The 18,509-nt window shown below is 60.3% G+C and overlaps 1 long non-coding RNA gene across 1 annotated transcript; it reads right to left on the reverse strand.

The window, feature by feature from the left end:
* Window positions 1-1,301: 1,301 nt before the first annotated feature.
* Window positions 1,302-3,534, reverse strand: LOC129045436 (uncharacterized). The gene is made up of 3 exons (XR_008505182.2): window positions 3,121-3,534; window positions 2,872-3,011; window positions 1,302-2,682 (listed from the first exon to the last, which is right to left on the reverse strand). It is a non-coding gene; the product is annotated as an uncharacterized LOC129045436 (long non-coding RNA).
* Window positions 3,535-18,509: the final 14,975 nt, after the last annotated feature.

Genomic DNA, 18,509 nt, shown 5'->3' on the forward strand with positions numbered 1-18,509 from the left:
TGAAGAGGGCCACCATCCCCTCCTCTCCTACCACTAGGAGTGACAACAATGACTTTCTTAGAAGACACAAAGGAAGAAGGTTCTGGAAGTGTGACTTGAACACTGTAGTTGCTCACAGGTGGGCAGGCCGTTCCAGGGGGCCCCCAGCACCTCCCTGCTGGGCTTACAGGAGAGGCTTTCCAGGGGGACTTCACAGGTGTCTGGGCATCTGGCCCCTCGGGTGGGCACAGGCCACAGCTGTGCGTGTGCACGGTTGGGTGGGGTGTGGGGACTCTGTCCTGTCCGTTCTCCTTCCAGGAATGCTGCCTTTCTCAGGTTTTCTGTCCAAAGCCCAGCTGAACCCTTCTCGGGGGTCTCCTCTAGAGCACACAGGTGGACGGCTGCTTCCTGGCTTTGCTGGGCAACGAGAGGGACACTGTCCCCCAGAGCTTAGTGCCAGGGCAGCAGAGCCCATGCTCTAGCCCGCCTGGAGCTAGTGGGGCTCACCCCCGTGAGGCCGCAGGGAGGCTGGGGGGAGGGAGGCCTGGCTCACAAGGAGGACAAGGTGGAAACGGGCCTCCCGGCTGCGCTCGGGCTTCGCACCAGCACCCCGCGTGCTGGGAGGGGCAATGAAGAAGGGCAGGGGCCACGGCCACGGCCTGCGCGGCCCCACAGGCTGCTCCCTTGCTCCGCCTGTGCCTATGGAGGCCCGCTCATGCGCGGTGGGAGGCAGAGTGGAGCAGTGCGGGCCGCAACCGGCAGGGGAAGCCCGCTGAAATTGCATTTGCTCTGGCTCTCAGGGCGGGCTGCGTCTGAGAACAGAAACAAGGGCCTAGGAAGCCCCGCGGGGAGCGAGGGGGCCACAGAGCCCCGGATTTCCAACACCGTCAGTGCCTGGACACCCTCCGCCCTGTCATTCTGGGCACCAATGTGAACTTGCACTTTGGGGACTCAGCCAAAAGGAGCTGATGTCTGGTCTTCATTAAAGGTGACTGCGCATGGACCCTGGGCTGCTCGGTGCCCAGCACAGAGCTCCCGGGAAATGTTGGTGACAGGGACTTTGTCATGTCCGCCAAATTCATATGTTGGAGCTCTAGCCCCCAGCACCTCAAGATGTGCGTATATGGAGACGGGGCCTTTGGAGAGTTGATTAAGGTAGAACGAGGTCACTGGGATGGCCCCCATGCAATCTGAGCCGTGTCCCCAAGAGAGGAGGAGATCAGGACACAGACACGCACCGAGGGCGACTGTGTGAGGACTCGGGGAGAGCATGGCGTCCACGCGCCGGGGAGACAGGCCTCGGGAGGATCCAGCCCTGCACACACCTGGATCTTGGAACTCCGACTCCAGGACGGGGACAATGAACTGTTGTTTGAGCCTCCTGGTCTGTGGTGTTTGTCACAGAAGCCAGAGCCTACTAAGACTGTGAGCGAGCTGGATCCTGCACGCACACCCAGATGGTGGTGTGTGCCCGGCCTGGCTGGGGTGGGCACCTGCCTGCCCATGGGGCACCGTGCACTGATGCAGCCAGCCTCTCCCTGTGGTGCCACCCTTGGCAGGCGTCCTGGCCCGTCGCTGCGGTGGGGTGGGGAGGGGGTCCTCTGTGGAGGCCGCCAACCTCGCTCTTGCTGGTGCTCGCTGACAGCTGTCTCCTCCCCATCGTACCCGCCCTGCTCCCGGCTACAATGTCACAACTCAAAGCCTGGGGCTGCCGGAACCCCCGTGGTTGGGAAGGTGTGTTTTACTGCGGGGGGTGGGGGGAGATAGGCAGGGACTTCCTTTGCACAAGTCTGACCACAGGGGGCCGCTGAAACCCCCAGCTCCGAGGCCAGCGCACATCCACGGGTGACCGGCCCCAAACCTTCCCCAGCCCTAGCTGCCAGCGGGCAGCAGGGTCCCTTGCAGCTTGTGGTCTGTCCTGAAGTCAGCAGTGAAGCCGGAGACCTCCTGCTGGTGGCCCTCTGCCGAGGACCAATTTCTCCCCAGGAGGGAGGAGCCATCACCTTTGCAGAGGTGAGGAGAAGGGGCCGCGCCGCCCTCCACTCTCAGGCTGGTGGAGAACATCCCGGGTGAGTCTCTACAGACCCCGAGTCGGGGGTCCGTAAACCAGATCGGAGGGCTCTAAGCGCAGAGGATGGGATTGACACACTGAAAGTGGACCACTTATGAACACGTTTACCGAAACCACCTTAGGGAGATGGAGGAGCCAGCCATACCCTGGGGAGAGGGGTCTGTAGCACTTTGAACCGAGAGGACCGTTGCATAAAAAATAAAGAAATCCTACAAACCAGAGAGAACAAGATCAGCAGGCCGATGGCCAGATGGGCCACGGTCGTTGGCAGACGCTCTGTGGTCTGGGCATCTGGGCCAGTAAGCGTGGGAAGCGGTGGTCAGCCTCATCCATCTGCCAGGTGACAGCTCTATGGGGGGGGGGGTTGCTGCCTCCGGGGCTGGTGGGGGAGGGGCAGCCACGGCTCCGCCCGCAGCCCCCATGCGTCCTAGGAGCGCAGTGAGAACGAGTCCGGAGACCACGTGCTGGGATCCCTCCAGCCCAGCTCAGAACCAAGCCAGACTTGCGTAGATTGTTGTTAGGCTTCAAGGGACATGCGAGAGAGCTTCGATGGAAAGACAGGGAATGACGAACAGGGTGCGGGGCCGCCCACCAGGCTCGCCGAGGGCATCGTGGTGAAAGCCGCAGGGAGCCTGCGTGGGCAGATGGAGGATGTGTGGCATGAAGTGAGGGTCTGGGCCCCTGGTTCCGTGAGAAAAGGAGAGAGGAGGGAGGCGGAGGGACAGCTCGGGCCGCAGGCCACGGCCTGGGGATGCTCTCCTCCTGCACCACCCCGGTTACCTGCCATTACCACGCGAGGGCACACGGCCTCTATTTCTCACCGAGGCTGCTTCGGGCATAGGGCCGTCCTCTGTCTGTCTTCTGTCCTCACCCCCAAGGGGCTCCTGAAGGGGGCGGATGCCCAGCTGGGACCCGAGCCACCTGCCAGGAACACCCGTGTATCCTGGGCGTCGCTGTGGTGCTGGGGACGGAGGGAGGCTTTACGTGATCCTCCATCCTTCCAACAACCGGGTGTGGACGGCGTCAGCACTCAGCCCGAAGGCTGCCCTCCCCACTTCTCTGCCCCTTACCCCTTGTCCAGGCCTAGCCTCCGTGACAAGAGCGCTCAGAGACAACGCGGGCTCTGTGAGCTCTTCGCTGTTCTCTGGAAGGTTTCGGGACCGCAGGAAGGACACAGCGGGGCTGGCTTTGGGGCCTTGGCAGGGGCCCTGTTTGTAGTTGTGGGAACTGAGGTGTGGCAGGGCCGGGCTTGCCCTGAGCTGTCCTCGAGGCCCCGGCTGCTTGAGAAGGCCCATTCCTCTTTGTGCTCCCTGCCAGTTCTGGGAAGAAGGGAAATGGGGTCGCTCGCTGTGCTTCCTGAGGAAGCTCCGCCAGGAAACACGCCAGGCCCCGGGGAGCCTGGGTCCAGTGCTGGAAGCGAACCCAGGGAGCCTGGGCCATGGCCCTTGCAGAGCTGGCAGCTGAGTCCTGCAGCCTCCACGGTCTTGGGGCCACGGCTGGGGGCAGCTTCCGTGAATGCTCCGGGCCCCAGCGAGGAGCCAGCGAGGCCCAGGGACCTGGCTTCCAGGAACTGGCCCAGGGAGGGGGCTCCAGCCAGGGCCTGGGGCCGTGCCAGAGCTGTGGGCCGTGTGCCTGCAGCCGGAGTCTGTCCCCCAGAAAGATGCTCAGGCCTTCCAGAGAATGCCAGCTCACCACGGTTTGCTGATTTATTAAACCAATAAAGACCCAAAGGAAGGGTCAAGTTCAGGCTCTGGCCCTGCGGCCTCAGGCTGCTAGATCAACCCTCTCAGGAAGAGTTGAGTGGGGTCAGAACAGGATTCTTGGCCTGGCTTTTCCCCCGCAGGCCTTGGTCACCTGTGAGATGAAGCTGAGTGGCATTTGGGGCCCCTTCCCAGGACGGTGCTGTGTCTGAGTACCGGTGGCCCTGAGCATGTAGCCAGTGGGGCGGGGGTGGGTGGGGTGGGACCACGTGGGCTGTGGGGGGAGGGTGGCTTTGAGACGTTTACCCTGAGATTGGTCTTGCTATGGGTGGTACCTATTGTCCCCCAGTGCATGCTGTCCTTTGGTCACTGGGGGACCCCGGGGAGGTCAAGGGGCATCTGGCAGCCATGGGTTTCCACCTGCTCAAGGCCCAGACCGGAGAGAACTAGGCTTGGATGAAGGTGGGAGCCTGGAGACACAGTGCAGGCTATGCCGGGAGGGGGCCGGGGTGAGGGGAGCCCCGGGAGTGCAGGGCCTGCCCCACCCTGGCTCTGATGACAGGGGAGCAGCCCCGCCCCTGCCCGTTGGTGGTGGTGCTGCCCTAGGGTAGCCGGGCCATTGCCTCTCTGTGGAGCCAGGAATCTCGCTCTCTCAGGGAGACTCTGCTGCTCTGGCCATTCTTCCTCTCCCCGTTCCCCTTCCAGTCCTTCCGCAGCTGGGCGCCCGTAAACACTGGGGAGGGGCAGGGCACGGCAGAAGTGGACTGAGGGAACAAGGGAACAGGTCATTACAAGAAGACACCGCAGCTGGGTGAAAGCTAGGAAGGGCGCCGACAGTCAGCACAGGGGACAGCTCCAACAGCCAGAGCACAGCAAGTGCAAAGGCCCCGAGGCAGGAGAGAGCCAGGCACATGGGGACAAAGCAGAGAGGCCAACAGGGCTGGAGGGGCTCTGGGGAAAGGTACAGGATTCGGATCTCACGGGGATGAAGACCAGAGCTCACCACTGACCCCATCTCTTAGTGAGCCAGTGGTCGGTGACACAGGATGGGCAGTGGTGACCAGGACTGTGATCAGTGGCAGGTGAAGATAGCTGTTCTCCGATTTGGAGACCAGTTACTAGCAGACCCGCCTTCCTGGCTCCCAGGCTCCCAGGCATGGGGGCTGTGGGTAGGGCTGTCTGCTCCAGCAGGAGTTATAAATGGACCAGAGCGGCTGTCGTCACGGTGACCAGAGTGACTGCTCCTGGGGCAGCCCCGGTCGGCGCCCCCATGGCCCCTGCTCTCCCCCTGGGAACAGGAGCCTGGCCGGCCTCGGCCTTTTAAGGGCATTTCTGGGCAAGCACCTCCATTAGCGGTCTGTACTGGCTGCAATGTGATCTCGCTGGAGCCTGGCTCTCAGTACGGCAGGAAGCTCTTCCTGGCTGGGCAGACAGCCACCACTGCCTGTCCAGGCAGGCGCCCCCACGTGCCACCTCCTCTGGATGGGGAGGGGGTGCATGAACATCCCCCCGGAACTGCTCCACTGGCGTAGGTGGTTGGCCACTGTGTGGAGAACGGGGGTCCGGGCGTTGCTCTGGAGCCCTGATTGGGGGGGGCCAGGGTCCCGGGACCCTCTGTACAGCATGTTGCCCCTTACCTTCCCTGGCTCTGGGCTACTTTCAAAACCAAAAGCACTTACCCCTGCAGAAGGCAGGAGGGAGAGCGTGGGGGTCCCAGGCTGAGACTACCCAGGGTCTCGGGTCAGGTTTGTGTGAGTGGGGACTGGACAGGAGGAGGAGAGGTGAGACTTCTGGAAGGCTGGACAAGCAGCCCCTCCGCATTCTGAGGCTTCCCTGGTGTCTCTCAGCCAGGGCTCCACCAGGGTCAGGGCAAAAGGGGCCCCGGGGCTTGGCAGAGGGGCCACACCTGGACTCTGGCACTCTGGGGCCCCAGGGGGTGCTCTCAAGGTCAGCTGTTGAGCCACCTGGGCAAGCAGGTGTGTCCTAGGAGAGGTTCCTCAGACACCTGGCGCACCAGGTGATGCAGGCTCTCAACCCCAGAGCGGGCAGCTCAGGCTCCCTGGGTCCCGCAGGCTCGTTACCTGCCCACCGCAGCCCCCATACCATGGCCACCGTTCCCCTGGCTGGTCTGCTTCCATGGCCTGGCAGCTCCCTTTGCCCAGCCTCAGTGCGCTCTCAGCAAGGGTGTGCGGGCCGAGGAGGCTGCTGCTTGCTGACTCGGGTCCAGATTCAGTCCAGAGGAGCAGACCCCACTCCCGTGCCTGTCGCGGGTTTGCCTTGTCCAGACAGGTAGGCGGCATTGCTGCCACGGAGAGCTTACAACCCAGGGTGCCTCCACCTGCATGTTCCAGCTGCGGTAGCAGAGACCAGAGAGAGTGCCCTGCCCCAGGCCAAAGAGCTCCTCGACGCAAAGTGGGTGTGAGCTGCAGGGTCCGCGCGGAGCGGCGCTGGCTGGGTCCTGTGGGCAGGGTGAGTGAGCAGTGCCCAGAGGGGCAGCTGCAGAAGGGTCTGCCCAGCTCGGCCCAGGCTCTGCTGGGATAAGCACACCTACCAGGCCAAGCTGCCTGGACACTGATTAGTGCCATTTTAAATCAAATTTAATTAAATTATTTTATTTATTAGTTTATTTGCAAGAACGAGGGTTTCAACCGGATAAAGGGCATCTACGAAAGATCCACAGCTGATGTCCACTTACTGGTGCAAGACTGGTGCTTCTGTAACAGAGCACCACAGACTGGAAGGCTTAAACAGGAGACGCCGATTGCCTCACAGTCTGGAGGCTGGACCTTTACAATCCAGGTGTCGGCAGGTTGGCCCCTTCTGAGACTGAAGGAGAATCTGTGCCAGGCCTCCTCTCCAGCTTCTGGTGTTTGCTGGCCTCTCTAGTGTGCCTTGGCCTGGAGATGCATCACCAGCACCTCTGCCTTCTCCCTTTGTGCCTGTGTGCATGTCTGTGTCCATAAGGACACAGTCATACTGGATGGGGGCCCCTTACTCAAGTGTGACCTCATCCTCACTAACGACATCTGCCATTACCCTCTTTCCAAATAAGGTCACCTTCTGAGGTGCCGTGGGTTAGGACTTCAACATAATAGGAATTAGGGGACAGATTCAGCCCAGAAGGTCAGGAACAGTCAAGGACGTCTGTTGTCACCACTTTGATTCAACAACATTCTGAACATCCGACCCAGTGCAACAAGCAGGAAAAAGAAAACGCAGCATCCAGGTTGGAGAGGAAGTAGCAAGTTGTCTTTCTGCACCGATGAAAGAATTCACTGTGTGGGCAATCTTAGGAAAATGTACAAAAAAACTCCTAGAACTTGTAAACGTAGCAAGGTTAATACAAGATCATTGTGCAGAAATAAAGTGTATTCTGTTTGCAAGCAACACACAATCCAAAATTTAAATAAAAAACAACACCAAAAATGCGCAATATTTAGGGATAGATCTTACCAAAAATGTGCATGTTCTGACTGTAAATTACAAAATATTGCTAAAGGAGATTAAGGTGAATTAAATAAATGGAGAGATGAACTATGTTCATGGATTGGAAGATGCACTTTTGTTAAAATGTCAGTTCCCCCCAAATAGATCTGCTCCTTCAAAGCAATCAAAGTCCTATCAGAGGCTTTTGTAGGAGCTGACAAGCTGATTATCAAGTTCATATGGAAATGTGAAAAACCTACAATACTCAGTCTAAACGGGATAAAAAAGAATGAATTTGGAGAACAGATATTACCTGGTTTCACGACTTATTATAAAACTATCACAATCAAGACAGTGTGGTGTCAACATTAGGGAAGACAACATATGAATGGAATATAGTAGAGAGTCCAGAAACAGACCCAAAAATATATGGACAATTTTCAACAAAGGTGCAAAGACAATTCAGTGGAGAAAGGAAGGTCTTTCCCACACATTGGGTGTCCACAGGCACACAAATGGAACTTTGACCCATACCTCTGACCATATACCAAACAATAACTCAAAATCATAGACCTAAATATGTAGCCTAAAACTGTAAAATTTCTAGAAGAAAACAGGAGCAAATATTCGTAACCTTGAGTTAGGAAAAGACTTCTTAGTGACAACACCAAGAGCATGAACCATAAAAGAAAGTGGATAAGTTGGACTGCATCAAAATTAAATTTTTTGCTTTTCCAAAGCTTTACTAAGAAATGGACGATGAGCCACAGACCGGGAGAAAAGTCTTTGCCAAGCACATACCTGATGAAGGATTTACATCCAGAATATATAAAGAACTTCCTAAACCCCAAACAGGAAAACAAACCACCCAATTAAAAAAAGGGGGCAAAGGGGCGCCTGGGTGGCTCAGTTGGTTAAGCGACTGCCTTCGGCTCAGGTCATGATCCTGGAGTCCCGGGATCGAGTCCCGCATCGGGCTCCCTGCTCAGCGGGGAGTCTGCTTCTCCCTCTGACCCTCCTCCCTCTCATGCTCTCTGTCTCTCATTCTCTCTCTCTCAAATAAATAAATAAAATCTTTAAAAAAAAGGGGGGGGCAAAAAATATGAATAGACATTTCACCAAAGAAGGCACACCGATGGTAAATAAGCAAATAAGTTCACGTCATTCGTCATCAGGGAAATGCAAATTAGAGCCATGGTGAGGTGCCACGGTGCACCAATTAGAAAGTCTAAAATGCAAACGACTGGCCATCCCAAGGGTGGACGAGGTTGGGAATTAACAGGAATTCACATTCCTTGCTGGCGAGAGGACGAATTGATGCCCACTTTAGAGAAACAGTCTGGAAGTTTCTCTAAAAGTCAAACACACGCCAAGCCCACAATCCGACCGTCGCGCTCCTAGAAGAAGGAAAGCATCGGTCGATGGGAAGACTTGTACACAGGCATTCTAGCAGCTTCATCTGTCATGGCCCCGGACTGGAAACAAAACAAACATGCACCGGGAGGTGAAGGGATGGACTGTGGACGTCCATGCCACGGGGGAAGGTGCAGTGAGCCAGGGCGTGCCACAGCTGGACCGGAGCTCGAGATCATTCATGAAAAGGGGGGCAAAACAGAGCATCTACCGGGTGACGCCATCTGTACATTCTACAAGTGCAAACTCATCTGCGGTGATGGGAAGCAGGTGGTGGTTTCAGGGAGACGGCTGGGGTCGGGGCGGAGATGGAGGAAGGCAGGAGCAAGGGGTCCCGAGGCTCAGAAAGCCTTGGGGTGGTGGAACCCCTGAAAAGGGACACGCCTAATACTTTGAGTTTTCTCTTGATATATATATATATATATAATTTCCAGAAACTTCCACCCATTTGGTACATTGCTATTTCAAGGAGGTACAAATCCTGAGGGAAAGAATTTGGTAGGGCACCTGGGTGGCTCAGTTGGTTAAGCGACTGCCTTCGGCTCAGGTCATGATCCCAGGGTCCTGGGATCGAGCCCCGCATCGGGCTCCCTGCTCAATGGGGAGCCTGCTTCTCCCTCTCCCACTCCCCCTGCTTGTGTTCCCTCTCTCGCTGTGTCTCTCTCTGTCAAATAAATTAAAAAAAAATAAAATCTTTAAAAAAAAAAAAAAAGAAAGAATTTGGCAGAACACTGCCTCCCCGTCTGCAGAGGGGTGGGGGGTCGCACTGCCTGGCCTCCCGTCTGCCCTTGCCCAGTAGGGGCTGCCAGGGCAGGTGCAGGCTCAGGGTCCCGTGACCACACAGTGGATTCAAAGCCTTACAGGTTTTTGCCAAAGCCAGTCCTGGCCACACCCTCCCATCCCCCCACTGCACCTCCTCCCTCTCTTGCCTAAAAGGCTGCAGTCTGGCCGGGCGGGGGGCACGTCCCCTTCCAGAGCTCTGTGCCCCCCCGCACCTCGGAGCCACATCTCTGCAGCTGGAGAAGGAACCGTGAGGTGTGCTTCCTCCCAGGAAAGGCGACTGTTCGGAACTTGCCTTCCACCTGCAGTTTGGGTCGCCCTGAGCAGGCTCCTGGGCTGGGGGGCTGGGAGGGGGCCGTGGCAGTCGCTGGAAATGGCAGGGGACGGCAGGCAGGACCAAACATCCAAGCCAGAAAGCTCCGGCAGCCGGACCCTCTGCAGCACGGCCCCGAGGTCGCAGCCGTCTGCGGGGCCCTGGCACGGACGGTCGGGGGTCAGAGTGGGACCCGGGGGCTCCCGCGGGGTTCGGAGCAGCGGGGGCTCGTGGCCTCAGCGCTGCGGCCCTGCCGTCAGCCTGGCAGGGCCTTGCCTGGGCTCCTGGGGCTGTGCTCCCCAGGCCTCGTCCAATACAGCACACTCCTGAACCCGAAGCATCCTTAGGTCGCTCTGGTTGCCGCGGAAGTTCGACCTTAGGCATTTACTTGGGATTTATCGTTAGAGTTGAGTTGCGTCCCCCCACAGAGACGTTCCAGTCCGACTTGCGGAACGCTGATGTCCCCCGTGGACCGGATGCTCCACACCGGCAGCAGCCACGGTGTCACGTCCCCCAGGACGCCAGCCTCCCGCCCGCACGCGACCCGCCGTGGTCGTCGGCAGACTCGGCCCCCGCAGGGCCCCCGCAGCGGGTCACCTGTGGATCGGAGGGCTCCTGCTGACTCCCCGGGCGGCCTCCCCGAGCCCGGGGCTCTGTTTACTGCGCACAGCGCTCGGCTGGGACTGAGCGGCGCCGCGAGCGTCCTCCACTCCCAGGAGCCGGACGGAGGGCGTGCAGGCAGCCTGCTGCTCACGGAAGACCCCCGGCCCACTCCCGCCCCTCCCGGGCGTCTCCCGGCCCCGCGAGGCCTGCCCCGCGTGGGCGTGCGTGCGCTGGGCGCGAGGACGCGAGGCGCCTGCCTCTCCGGGCTGGAGTGGACGTGGGCCTTGGGCCCCTCCGTCGGGCGCTGTTGGCTTTCCGCCACGCTTGTTTGCCACTGCGGTGGGGTGTTTGCGGCTCGGAAGCTCCTCGTTATCCCCATGGCGGCAGCGCCCCGGGGAGGCCCGTGCGGGCGGGGTGGGCTGCGGAGCGCCGAGGCCCCGGGTCGCTGCGGCGGGGGGCCCGCCGCCGCCCGGGCAGGAGTCTGCCAGAGAGAAAGGAGCACGCCCGCCCGCGGCCCGCGGCCCCCGCCGCGGCCTAGGCCAGAGGGGAAGGGCCTGTCTGCGCACTGCCTCGCCGCCGGGCTGCCTGTGCCACGGGCCACGCGCCGCCGAGCAGCAAACCAGCGGTGAGCAGACGTGCACGCGCTGTGTGAAGCCGCGCGGCTGGCCCCTCACGACGGCCCGGGGGCTCGGTGAGGCCGTGGGGGGAACGGGGCCCGACCCCCAGGAGCTGCCGAGACGGGGCTGCCTGGCCCATGAGGTCGGGGTGAGATGCGCTGGCTCTGGTCCCACTGGCCCCCGTCCTTAGTGCCACCTCCTGCGGGGCGGTCGGACGGTCGTCCTTAGTGTCACCTCTTGACGGTTGGCCGGATGGTCGTCCTTAGTGTCACCTCCTGAGGGGCGGCCGGACGGTGGTCCTTAGTGTCACCTCCTGAGGGGCGGCTGGGCGGTCGTCCTTAGTGTCACCTCCTGAGGGTAAGCCAGACGGTCGTCCTTAGTGTCACCTCCTGCGGGGCGGCCGGACGGTTGTCCTTAGTGTCACCTCCTGAGGGGCGGCCGGATGGTCGTCCTTAGTGTCACCTCCTGAGGGTAAGCCAGACGGTCGTCCTTACTGTCACCTCCTGCGGGGCGGCCGGACGGTCGTCCTTAGTGTCACCTCCTGAGGGGCGGCCGGACGGTGGTCCTTAGTGTCACCTCCTGAGGGGCGGCTGGGCGGTTGTCCTTAGTGTCACCTCCTGAGGGGCGGCTGGACGGTGGTCCTTAGTGTCACCTCCTGAGGGTAAGCCAGACGGTCGTCCTTAGTGTCACCTCCTGAGGGTAAGCCAGACGGTCGTCCTTAGTGTCACCTCCTGCGGGGCGGCCAGACGGTTGTCCTTAGTGTCACCTCCTGAGGGGCGGCTGGACGGTGGTCCTTAGTGTCACCTCCTGAGGGTAAGCCAGATGGTCGTCCTTAGTGTCACCTCCTGAGGGTAAGCCAGACGGTCGTCCTTAGTGTCACCTCCTGCGGGGCGGCCAGACGGTTGTCCTTAGTGTCACCTCCTGAGGGTAAGCCAGATGGTCGTCCTTAGTGTCACCTCCTGAGGGTAAGCCAGATGGTCGTCCTTAGTGTCACCTCCTGAGGGGTAGGCAGACGGTCATCCTTAGTGTCACCTCCTGACGGTTGGCCGGACGGTGGTCCTTAGTGTCACCTCCTGACGGTTGGCCGGACGGTCGTCCTTAGTGTCACCTCCTGAGGGTAAGCCAGACGGTCGTCCTTAGTGTCACCTCCTGAGGGTAAGCCAGACGGTCGTCCTTAGTGTCACCTCCTGAGGGTAAGCCAGACGGTCGTCCTTAGTGTCACCTCCTGAGGGTAAGCCAGACGGTCGTCCTTAGTGTCACCTCCTGAGGGTAAGCCAGACGGTCGTCCTTAGTGTCACCTCCTGCGGGGCGGCCGGACGGTTGTCCTTAGTGTCACCTCCTGAGGGGCGGCTGGACGGTGGTCCTTAGTGTCACCTCCTGAGGTTAAGCCAGATGGTCGTCCTTAGTGTCACCTCCTGAGGGGTAGACAGACGGTCATCCTTAGTGTCACCTCCTGACGGTTGGCCGGACGGTTGTCCTTAGTGTCACCTCCTGCAGGGTGGCCGGACGGTCATCCTTAGTGTCACCTCCTGAGGGGTAGCCAGACGGTCGTCCTTAGTGTCACCTCCTGAGGGTAAGCCAGATGGTGGTCCTTAGTGTCACCTCCTGAGGGTAGCCAGACAGTCATCCTTAGTGTCACCTCCTGAGGGTAAGCCAGATGGTCGTCCTTAGTGTCACCTCCTGAGGGGTGCCTGGACGGTCGTCCTTAGTGTCACCTCCTGTGGGGCGGCCGGACGGTGGTCCTTAGTGTCACCTCCTGAGGTGTAGCTAGACGGTTGTAAGCTGGCCACTTAGGGACAAGGTCTGGTATGAAATGCTGTTGAGGCTCAGCCTGCGGCCAACAGTGCTCTGAGGGGTGGTAAGTCTGGGGCTTCGGCTGGTGTGGCACTGAGGCCAGACAATGTGCCACGTGCTGAGGGCCGGGGCGAGGGTCGGGAGGCCTGCTGTGGTGGTCCAGGTCGGCCAGTGGAGAGGCCCCAGCTGGACAGCCGGGGGGTGCAGCCCTGAGGGTCACTGCCAGTCAGCATCCAGACTCACTCTGACCCCTCGGATGTGTCCCTAACGACCCGGGGGTCACCATCTGGTTGTGTCCATCCTATAGCCAAGACCTTCCTGTACTTGGACTGAGAGGCAGAGAGCAGCCAGGCGGTGACCACTCGGCAGCTCCGGGTCCCTTTGAAGGTCCAAACAAGTCCCGGGTCTGGCCTGGCCGTCAGGACTTTGGAACCAGAAGGGAAGCCCCACCCTTGGGCCAAGGTTTTCCTGCTCTTTGAAAGCATCTTTGTTCCAGGGTCCCACCCTCAGAAGCTTCCGGAATCAGCCCATCCCCCTCCTGCCCCAGAAGTACCCAAGATGGAGTGGGGACACAAGCGATCGGGGTCGGTGGTTGTTCGGCCTCCGGGAAGCTCTGATGATCCAGCTCCGTGGGACCACACATGTTCCAGAACAGTGAACGGAGGCGGCCCCAGGTCCCCGGGCAGTGGGAGCACCGGCCCCCTGGGCCCTCCCCTGAACTCCCGCCCGCGCTGGGTTTGGGACCCATGGGACACACTGGCCCAGTGCCTGGTGGAGAGAGGCTGGTGCCTGTAACCTGCCCGTACGTGGGCACAGCCCTGCCAATGGGGACACAGTGTTCGGCTCTGACCAGCCACGCGGAGCCTTCTGCACGCCTGGCCTGAGTGCACGGGCCGCCTTAGGGGCTGCTCTGTCCTTACTGGAGCCACACGCATCTCACTTTCCCATTTGCGCTGCGGTGATGGACACAGCACTGCCCAGAGCCCGTGCTTGGGGGCTGTGCCCGCCACACTGTCTCCCGCTCTGAGCTCGCCCGTGGCTGGGCAGATACACCAGGCTGGCCGCCCACCTTCCGGGGCCCCTGGTTGTTTGTGGACATCTCGTGTGGAACACGTGGGGGACCGTGTTCTGGCAGCTTCCACGCGTACTGGCCCATCTGAGTCAGCTGCTCTCGGGCTGCAGAGCACATGTCTGCGGGTGAGTCCAGGGTGGGCCTCTCCACCCAGCCCTCCCGCCCCAGCCCTGTAGTGCTCGGCGGCCCTCCTGCACCCACATCCGGGGGCGCCCAGCCCCTCCCACCTCTGGGGCTGTTTGAACCTCACCGGAGGCCCCCTCTCATCGGCGGCTGATGACAGCCTCTGTGTCCCCATTCTCCTGCCCCTGGGAACAGCACGGTGCACGGACACACATGTCCACATGAGCCCTGGTTACGTACACTGAGGACCCCACCGGGGGCGAGAATCGTAGCAGTGCTTCAGAGGTAATGAGCGGCACTTGTCTGGCATGGGGGTTCTTGGTTCCGGGTGGCCAGGCTTGTCCGAGTCAGCCGGTGTGTCCTTTGTCGGGCTGGCCTTCCTACGGGCCCCAGCCCACAGCGATTTCTACCCCAAACTCTACCCCGATTTCTACCCCCAGGACAGAGTAGCGACCATGCTTTGTTGCCTTTGCTCCCTTTTTCTCTATGCTTGTACTTTTATTTAAACCAAACTGTCCTGCACCATCCCTTACAAAATGCTTAATATCACACCAAAAATCAGTCCTTCTCGCCTCCCCCTGCGGCTCACCTCCGCCTTGCAGGCTCCCTCTGGCCGCGGCGAAGCGTCTGGTCATGGACACATCCGTGCGGGCAGGGTGTGTGTCCGCGGGGCGAGGTCCACTCGCGGCAGACTGCCCTTCGTGCCCTTTACCACTTACTTTGTCCCCCTGCGGTGGGTCACGGCATTTGTGCCGGGACGTGAGTATAAGTGTCTGGCCCGTCCTTTCCGCCCGCTGCCTGAGTTTGCATGCGCCACATGTCTCTCCATCCGTCACCCGGGCACCGACATTTAGGCTGCAGACAGGCCACATGGGCATCCTCCTGTGTGCCTCCTGCCGTGACCTGGTGCGGGACTCTTGTCACTGGGCACGTGCGCTCTCTGTTTTAGAGATGCAGCCACGTGGCCCTCCAACGCGCCGTCCGAGCTGTGTCCTGCTGAGCCGTGGGGATGGACGGGGTGCCTGGGATGGGGACCCTGGAGTGGTCCGAGGGCTCCCAGCCCACCCCCTCCTGCAGCCCTCGCAGTGCTCTTCCCACCCGGGCCCCGGCTGTCCTGAGTCCAGACCGTTACAGGCAGGAGACGCGGGCCAGGGCCCTCCCTCCAGCTCAAGTGTGTGCCTGGTGGTGGTGGGAAGGCCAGCACCACCTGGAGGCGGCGGTGCAGTGAGTGAAACCCCCCATCCCAGGCTGGGGAGCAACCAGGGCCAAGCCTCGCCTGCTAATTCTGCCCGGAGGAAGGTCCCGCGGGGATGCCCGAGGGCCAGTCGCCCGTGTCTCTCCGAAGCCCCTCTCGCCGCACTCTGGCGGCCCCGCTCCCCTCTGAGTCAGACACATTCGCCGTGGGAGGGCGGGGCCCAGGTGCTAGGGGTGCAGGTAGGGGGCTGGCGAGCGGGGTGATGGTACCCGGACTCCCCTGGGCCTGGCTTCTGCTGGAGGGGCGTCTGCCATTCCTCCTGCTCACACGGACCTGGGGGCCCTCCACACTCACCACGGACCACGGGGTCCTGGGGAGCTGCGCAACCTCGGGCCCCAGTCTTCTGCACAACGGGGCCACCAGTGGTCAGGGGGCCCGGGTAGGAGTCAGAGGGGAAGCTACGAAGGGTAGCTGCTGTAGGGACTTTCTTAGGGTGCTTTGTTACGCACGAGTGTTGCCCCCACCCCAGCTGGGGTGTCAGGAGCAGGGGTTCCTATGGTTGGTCGGGGGTCATGGGATGCGGCGCGCAGGACTGAACAGGCTCAGGGGAGATGGGCCTGAACGGCCCCTCCAGGGGGACTCTGCCGTTCAGGGCACAAAGCACCCCCCGGCTGTCTTCTCTGTACTCCTCCCCACCCCTTGGAGCTGTCCAGGGGCTCCCCAGGCCTCTTCCACCCTCTCCTTCCTGGAACCAGACCCTGCTCAGTCCTCCACTCTGGGTCACCCTCAGACTGGACGTCACTGCTGACATTCACCCCAGCTCAGCCACCACCGCCAGGCCAGGCTCTGTGCCTGACCCCCTGCTACCGTCACGGCCCTCTCGCCCGCTGCAGCTGCAGGACATCGTCCTCTCATTAGCGTGCTATCCAGAAACTTCTTCATCCGGAAACCTCTCCTTCTGCTGGACCTGCCTGGGAACCCTCCCCCTTAAATCCCTTGCCTGCACCAGACAGCAGCCCCTGCCCGGCCTCCCTCAGTTCCCCCCCCCACCCCCCAGTCCATTCCCAGTCAGTCCCCTGCCTGGCATCTCGTCTTCTACCCCTGGCCTGGCAGCAAGAGGAGGTGGAGCTGGCCCGGGCTCATCAGCCTTGGGCTCTGGGCCTCATCCGCCTCCCTTCCTGCAGCCGGGTGACCTGTCTCCGCATTCCTTTTTGCCCATCCTCTATTAGATCTTTGGCTCTCACCCTTGCTGCCCTGGGGACGTCATGCACCGCCACCCCCCCCAGCCCTGATGTTTTCCCCAAGTCCTGCGAGAGCCGTCTACACCACATTCTGTGTTCTCTTGTCCGCCTTGGGCAAGAGGGGCCCCCATCGCTGGAGGAAGTGCGTGGGGCTGGTCCTCAGCTGACCCACATGCCCCCTCCCCTGCTCTGGGGTCTCTGGTTCTTGCACAGGCTGCTGGACTATCCCCGTGCCTCCCGCTCCCCCCTCCAGGGCTTGTCCACAGGCCTCCCTCTATCTACACAGGCGACCAGGACCCCTTGCTTCTCCAGACATGGACTTCAAATCCCGCGTCTGTCCACAAACAACCCCCACATTTCTGTCCCCAGCTGGGACCCCTGGCTCAGCTGTCCATCATGCCCATCCCCACTCGGGAGTCTCGAGCGCCCCACCTCAGGCCCAAACCACCTGGTTTCTCCCCGTCCCTGGAAGCCCGCTCCTCTGCTGGCCTCCTGTCTCTACTGCCCCCTTTCCTGAGTGCTTGACCGGAGGCCCCACCTCCCCTGCCCCCCTGCTGCCCAGAGCCCTCTGAGCTCCCTTTTGCTTTTAAATAGACTTTTCTTTCAGATTTATGGAAAAATTGTAAAGACAGTACGGAGTTCCCACGCAGTCTGCACACGGTTGCCCCCACGGCTGACATCTCCATGGGCTTTGTGCCGATTGCTGAGCCGGTCTGGACACCTTGACCGACGTGGGGTTGATCACAGTGGGGGACGCTCGGAGCTCCCCTTGGGCACTTGATGCCCTCATCTGAGAATCGGCCACTTCTCAGGAGCCTGACTCCTTTTCCTGGAAGATGGCTCAAGAAAGCCGGGTCCGGGGCTGGGCGTGCTCATGGTACGGGGCGTCCCGGCTCCTAGGCCCCGTCAGCTGGCAGAGCAAGACAGGCCTGACCCGTGTGCACGCAGACGTCCAGAGCTACTTCTCTGAGTACAGTCGTATCTTGATGAGCCAAATATGGGTTCTGACTCTTGTCTCTGACCTAACCCATCCCCGTGGGTCATTCTGGCCTCTCCCCTTGCTACCCTGTAAACTCAGTGTACCGCAGGTCAGGGCCTACTCAGAGCCTCCCAGGGCCTGCCACATGCCCAAAGCGCAACTTCAGCGGTGTTTTCTGATTGAATTCACTCTGGCCTGCAAGGATTTGAGCTCTGCAGGGGCAGCCAGCCCTCAGCCCCTTCTCTGCAGCCACATATTCTTTATTACTGAGCCTAGAGCACATGGGCTTCTTTCCTGCCTCAGGACCTTTGTACACGACACCTGTTTTCTGGATGGTTTTTCCCCAGATTCCCACAAGGCTCACACCCTCAGTTCATTTGGTCCATTTGGCCTTATTCCGGCATCACAAGCGAGGTTTCTTGTCCTGTGTGCCCTCAGTAGCTCACGGGCCCTGCATGCACCCTCATTCTGCCGTACGTCCCTCCTTCGCAGCCCCTGCCAGTGCTGTCATCCTGTTTACTTATCTTTTGTTTAATTACTCAGCTCTTCACGTTGGCAGGATGCTAGGGAACCGACTCATTATTTGACAACTGATAAGGGGACAGAATCCAGAATTTATCCTGTCTTTCCTGGCAAACAAAACGATGAGGGAGAATTCTTTCTAAAAAGTCAACTAACACAAGTGAAATAAACAATGGAATTAAGATACTGCCATTTTGCCACTTCCAGTGAAATACAGATACGGTGCATGGTCCTGGTGGCTCCCGGAGTGAGGAGGTGACCAGGCTGTGGGGGCCCTCATGATGGATCGGGGCACGCCAACCCCATCCAGACCCCATCCAGATCCCCATCTGGCTAGTCGCAAGGACAGGGACAGCCAGACGCCGTGCGCCGAGGGATGGCACAGACCCCCTCCCACCCCGGGGTTGACCAGAATGAGACGCAGCCTCCCGGTGGAATCCCTGGTTTCCAGAAGCTCAGAGGACAGAGGATTGTCCTGGCTCCTCCACGAGGGCCCCTCGGCCACATCCACATGGAGCAGAACAACCACCCCCTGCTGACCTAGAGTGAACCCGATTTTAATAAGCCCCACATAGCAACAAACAGAAGCTCTCCTAAAGCATTCCTGAGACATAGGGGAACTGTGAACTCTGAGAGTACGAAGGAATTACTCATTTCACTTCTGGGTGTGACTATTTGTAA

Source organism: Mirounga angustirostris, unplaced genomic scaffold, assembly GCF_029215605.1.
Source record: "Mirounga angustirostris isolate CCGP_5_RB_7025 unplaced genomic scaffold, mMirAng1.0.hap1 SCAF_1, whole genome shotgun sequence".
Classification (NCBI taxonomy): Eukaryota; Metazoa; Chordata; class Mammalia; order Carnivora; family Phocidae; genus Mirounga; species Mirounga angustirostris.